General features: G+C 47.1%; 1 long non-coding RNA gene across 2 annotated transcripts; it reads left to right on the forward strand.

Annotated features, from left to right (window-relative positions):
• The first annotated feature begins 350 nt into the window (after positions 1-350).
• On the forward strand, positions 351-2,893 carry LOC125543044. 2 transcript variants are annotated; one of them, XR_007298241.1, is made up of 3 exons: positions 351-1,193; positions 1,267-1,537; positions 2,543-2,893. It is a non-coding gene; the product is annotated as an uncharacterized LOC125543044 (long non-coding RNA). The 2 variants fall into 2 exon arrangements; XR_007298240.1 differs by having other exon boundaries at positions 1,270-1,537.
• Positions 2,894-6,174: the final 3,281 nt, after the last annotated feature.

A 6,174-nucleotide genomic window follows, 5' to 3' on the forward strand; every position in this document is an offset into this window, starting at 1 on the left:
TGATGTAATAAACTTCATATTTTGTGAAAGTACTCAATTAGCGTACTCATTTTCCTCAAGAATGGAGTTCATCGACACGTTAATTTGAATTAACTGCAATGCATGCATGTGTGACCACTAAATGGCCAGAGACTTCTACATACATTTGTGAGTTTTCTTTTAATTCTTGCATGCAACGATTTAACGTGACTCGAAATCTAAAAAGGTGACCGAGAACAATAAAAACAAGACTTACAAAGCAAAAAAGGAAAAAAATGAGATAGACTTTTGAAACCGAATGAATGGAATATGTTTTTATATGCCTCTCAACGTGCAGAGCACGGGCTACTTACTAGTTCTGATAATAGCCGAGTACTGTCTCGCGAATCGAACCGCAGCAAAAATCCCCACTCCACCTTCTACCGGAGCGCTACCCCAGGCCGCCGCCGCCCCACCCCGCCCCTGTCCACCTTCTACCGGCGTCGCTGCCGGATCACCACCCAAGGCCGCTGCCTCACCGCCCGGCACCCATCCACCTCCTACTAACCCCGCCTCCGGAGTACCATCCCAGGCCGCCGCGAGCACGCCCCGACCCCATCCACCTTCTACCGGCGTCGTTGCCACGTTCCCCCGGCCACCCACCCCCCGTCCACCTTCTACCGCAGCCGCGTCACACCTTCCGGCCACCGCATCCCAGCGCCACCAGATCAGGCCTCCCCACATCCCTGGACTCCAGATCGGACTTGCCCCGTGCTCGTTGCCCCAAGCTTCTTTGCCCCTGCCCCAAGCTTCTCCGCCGCCGGCCTCCGTCGTACCCTCACCCCCCCCCCCCCCCCCCACTAGCAGTGCCACCACCTCACTCCTCTCTGCCTCGCACACTGGATTGCATCCCCACCGCCAGAAAGAGGATTGCATCCCCTTCCTTGCCATTGACCGCGAGGTCAATGGTCGAGGCCATGGCCACACATGGGGCGGCAAAAAGTGAGCACCCGCACCTCACATTGCGTCCCCGGCCGCTAGATCCGTCGCACAATGCGATCGAGGGAGCGGATGGGTGGCCAGCGAGTGAGATTCCACTCGGTGCCCTGCAGTTCGGTCCATGTGTGCGCCACAGCCCTCCATCGGGCGCGCGTGTAGTGGGATCCCGTCGTAGACATCCATAGTTGGCGCAACGGCAACTCTGAAAGGCAAAAAACTCAACCTGACATCTGCAGGTAACTTCACTGATGAACTGTACTGATATTTCAGATGTGAGACACCATGCTTCAAGCTTGTCTCGTTCTCTAGCAGGTGATTTCCTCACGTTGGCCAAACTTGGGAGCGATGATACCTTAATGCTCCAATTTCCCATTAACTTGAGAATCGAGGCAATCAAAGGTATTCTCAGGAATGCAATTCGGCTCCCGGCGTGATGCTATGTCGGTATGTCCAGCAGCGGCGCAGCGCCTCCGTCCAGTACACGCAGGTTAAATTGTTTACTATTTTTTGCAACAACAAGATGAGCGATGGTGGTGGCCGAGTGATGGTGACGGCATGGAGGTTTCTGCTGTGTTGTATGGTATGAATCCCTCTCCTCCTTGACCTCTGCTTGGTTGCTGCTGCACCAAGATCCTCTGCTTGTGGGTGTCATGGTCGTGCAGCTCGGAGAAGCTCGCCATGCGGTTCAGGGCTCGTACGTGTGCAGTCCAGCGAGCGCCATGTCTTCCCCTCTGGTCGGTCGACCATGGCCATGCAGCTCAGAGATGCTCGCCATGCGGTTCGGAGCTCGTGCGCATGCAGTCCGGCAAGTGCCATCTCTTCCCCTGCAGTCCGTCGACCATGGCATGCAACTCAGAGACACTTGCCATGCGGTGCAGAGCTCGTGCATGTGTAATCTAGCTAGTGTCCGTGCATGTGCTGTCCAGCGAGCATCCGTGCACAACAGCGCCTCTGCCACAACATTCAGTAGAGGATTCCCTAGTTTGGAAAATGCTAACTTTTGGATTCTAAGACGAATTAGGTCCCTTAATTATGATGATATGTTGCTAGACCAATTAGTGTCCATGCACAGCAGCTTCTAAGACCAATTTTGAATTAACTTTTGGAAAATGGTAAATTTTGGATTCTAAGGCAATTAGTGTCTGTGCATATTGCTAGACCAATTAGGTCCCTTAGTCCAAAAGTTTTGGATTCCGTGTCTGTTGTTCTCTTGTTCAATTTACCTTCTAAGACTACATGTGTCCGTGCATGGATTAACTTTTGGATTCTAACACTAATTGGTCCGTGCACAACAGCTTCTAACATTTTTCCTCCTTGTGATGTTGCACTAGCACTATGTATCCCGGGACCATATGTAATATGTTCAATACTTTCTAGTCTTTTATTTTTCAGTAAAAGATGGAACATGGTTGTGGGCATTTGCTCATTCTTTTTTCTTATCCCTTGCACATTTTGTTGAAGAGCACCAAGATCCTCTGCATGCACCAAACGACTGACATGCAGTTCACTGATTGTGTTCTTTAAAAAAATTCAAACTGCACTGCCGTCCATTGTTCTCTTACTATTCACTTTATCCTTTTTTCAGGTGAAAGACGAACATCAAAGTACAGAAAAACGTGCACTGCAGTCTCTTGTGGCTTTACTTTACCTTTCTTCAAGTGAAAAATGCGCAACATCGGCTGGCCCACAAATGGAGTTCTGCTGGCTGGTAGTGCAGATTTTGTGTGTATGTATGTGGGTGGCTGTAAAACAATGAATGTATGTATGTGTCTATGAGCATCATCGGCGTCCATAGACAAAGGCGCAAAACAAAATGTGCGCGTGCAGTTTGCTTAGCTCGGTCATGCAGCACATTGTTTTTGTTTTGTGCGGTCTGTTTGTTTGTTAAAAGAAATCAAAGAATGTTGGTTGGAGGTAACATTCTTTTGATGCAAAATGTAATTTTTAAATGCAGTACACTCGTCCCATTCATGCAACTCACTAACATTGACCATGTAGTCGAGATAAAATTTACTTGACCATCTGATGCAGTGCGTTTTCAAGTGTGTTGTGGTTCAGTTATGCCCGATGTGAAGCACACTTACCTTGCTTGTTTGGGAAAAAAAATCATGAAGTTTACTTGACCGTTTGATGCAGTGCGATTTTTAGTATGAAACTGTTCTTCTGTTTGATGAAGTGTGCACGTCGATTTTAGTGCTTGTTTGGGAAAAAATTTCGTCTGAGAAAAGGAACCATGAAGTTCACTTCCATCTGATGCAGTGCGATTTTTAGTCTAAAAAGCAGTGCGGTTTTTGTCTGATGTGGTACACATGACGATTTGGTGTTGCAAAAAAACAGAGCCTTCGCATTTCGTTAAAATCAAAATTTTTCTTAAACCGCAAGGAATCAGAGAGTGTTCTACATGAAAAAGTTGCGTCTCGTCGATATCTTTCCAACGGCGTATCATTTGAATCATTTCTACAACCGATTTATAAAAATTTCGTGAAAACGGCCGCTGTCACTCGTCGTCCATCGTACAATTTTTAAAATTAACTTAAAACCGTGAGGAATCTCAAAAACATTTCAACATATGAAAGTTGCGCATCGTCCATAGATTTTCAACGGTATATTACACGCCTCGTTTCGACAAACGGTTAAAAAACTAGAACGAAAACAGTACCGAAAATTTTAAATTTTTTGAAAAACAAAATTCCGTAATTTAGTAAATTTGAAACTGCTCTTAAATCGTAATGAATTAGAGAAAACAATAGTTATGAAAAAGATGCGCCTCGACGATATCTATCCAACGGTGTATCATTTGCCTCATTCCGACAAGCGGTTTAGAAAAAATGTGAAAAAACGCTCGCTGCCACCCTTTGTGGGCCGCACCGTTTTTGAAACTGCTCTTAAACCGTGGGGAATCTCGAAAAGTGTTCAACATGGCGAAGTTGCGCCTAATCTGTAGCTTTCCAACGGTATATTACATGCCTCGTTCCGATAAACGGTTAAAAAATTAGAGCGAAAACAGTATCAAAAAAACACCACGCGCAGTTTTTCCGACGCGAAGTTCACTAGTCTCTGTAATGCAGTGCTCTTGCTAAAGAAAGTGCAGTGCCCTCACGTTGAGCATGCAGTGCGGAAGTGTCATCAGAATAACTATATATATAGGGCTGGACTATTCTGTTACCGGTAACAGAGTATCATTCTGTTACCCCCCGCCCTATATAGGCGCAACACGCAGACCACCGTAGAATCCCCCGACCCAGCCCGAACCCAACCCGCCTTCTTCCGCCGGAGGCAGCCGTCGTGGGCGAGCGAGCGACGGCGGCAGCCGGAGCGAGGGAGCCTGTGGCGCCGTGACTGGCCGGCGACGGATCCGCTGCCGTCTCTTGCCTCCTTCCGTCGCCGGATACATCGATGGGGCCGTGATCCCTGCCTTCTGCCTCTCTCTGTCGCCGGATCCATTGACAGGTCCGCGATCCCCGTCTCCTGCCTCCCTCCGTCGACGGATCCATCGACGGGGCCGTCATCCCCGCCTCCTGCCTCCCTCTGTCACCGGGGCTCCTTCTCCGGGGCAGTGATCTCCGCAAGGTGCTGCCTCCCCGGACCTCTTCGCCAGACGTCCACCACAAGCAGGAGCTGCATCAATGGCGCCGCCCCCCAAGAACATGCCAGTACGCCGCCCACGAGAGGAAGAAGAAGAAGTCAGTCCACTGGAGGTAATGTTTGCTTCCCACGTTTGTGTCAGTACATCAGTTCATTAGTCCTGCTAGGAAGAAGAACCTGATAGTGCATTCCAAATGCTTGATTAGTTCATTACACCCCTGCCACTTGATGCACAATTTGGATGTCGAGGTTACTGTCAGTACCTCTAATATGCTAGCTTCAGTTCAAAGCCAAAAAACATAAACTTATGCATCAATCCAAGTAGCTACTAGGCTTTATATAAGGTTCAGCTACCACTGCAAGTTGTATGATGTTATTTCTAATAGTACATGCCGTGTAGTTGCGTCAGTTCGAAATAGTGAAAGAATGTTGTTGAAAAAAATATACACTTGTTACACAGTAAGTTCAATGATACATAAACTAGGAGTACTTCTAGTGTAGTTGCATAAGTTATAGATGAACAAAAGAGAAGACATGCATCAGTTATATATATATCCATACATCTCTGAAGTTCAATCTTCAGTTTACAAATAGTGCTAAAAAACAGTACATCAGTACATCAATGTTTAACATGTATGTTCATCAGTTCAACTGAAAAGGAAACCAGATACAAAATAGAGAACAAAGTTTAAATAACGGTCAGCGATGCAAGTTCAACTTGTACATTGCCTTCAGTGCATGACATGTTACCCATAGCATGTATATGAGAAAAATGCAGAAAAGATTAATCCCAAAACTGTTGAATGTCATTGCAGAAGCATGCAAGGAAGCACACGCAACAAGAGTTTGATGAGCCAAGCAGATATGGGGCACCGCCTGGTTGGGTAACACCAGAAATACCACCTGGATACTTCAACAATACAGGCAGATTTCAAGATACACCGGAATCATCAGAAGCACGGACAGGTTCTTCTATGCAGCAAACACCAATATCTGGGAATACAAGCTTTGTCACTGCTGGGTTGCAACAAGGCCAACAATATCCCCAACAACAAATGTTTTCCTTCCCTAGCGCATGCAGAAAGCCAAGGACAAGAAGCCGTGGATGGGTTGCGACAAGGCTTCCACCAGTCGCTCCGTCAACATCAATCATCTGCGCTGCAAAAGCGGTTGCGACGAGAAGACCATGCCAAAGAGACAGAAATTTTGGCCGCTCTAGCAGGTTTCAAAGTACAAGATATGAGCCATATAGACAGGAGCAACCTCACAACGAACCTGAGGGGAGACGGCTGTACAATGAGAGACGGATATCTTCGTCAACATTGCTCCCTCCAAGAGATGCATGGTTGCATGTGCCAAGGGTGACACCACCCGCGCCCATACACCATGGTGAACAGCAAACACCGGAGGCAGCACAGAGCTACACACATGTAAGTATCCATATAGAAAAAAACATACAAGCATAGTCCATACCATGGTACTATGACCACCCCATCTAACATTTTCATAACTGCGTTTTTGTTTGCTCACTATTGCGTGCAGCCACCTAACATTGAAGCTTATGTTCTGCCAACACTAGAGATGCGCTTTGAAACTTTCGAAGAAACAAAGAACTTCTACAACGTCTATGCG

Source organism: Triticum urartu, chromosome 3 (genome assembly GCF_003073215.2).
Source record: "Triticum urartu cultivar G1812 chromosome 3, Tu2.1, whole genome shotgun sequence".
Taxonomy (NCBI): Eukaryota; Viridiplantae; Streptophyta; class Magnoliopsida; order Poales; family Poaceae; genus Triticum; species Triticum urartu.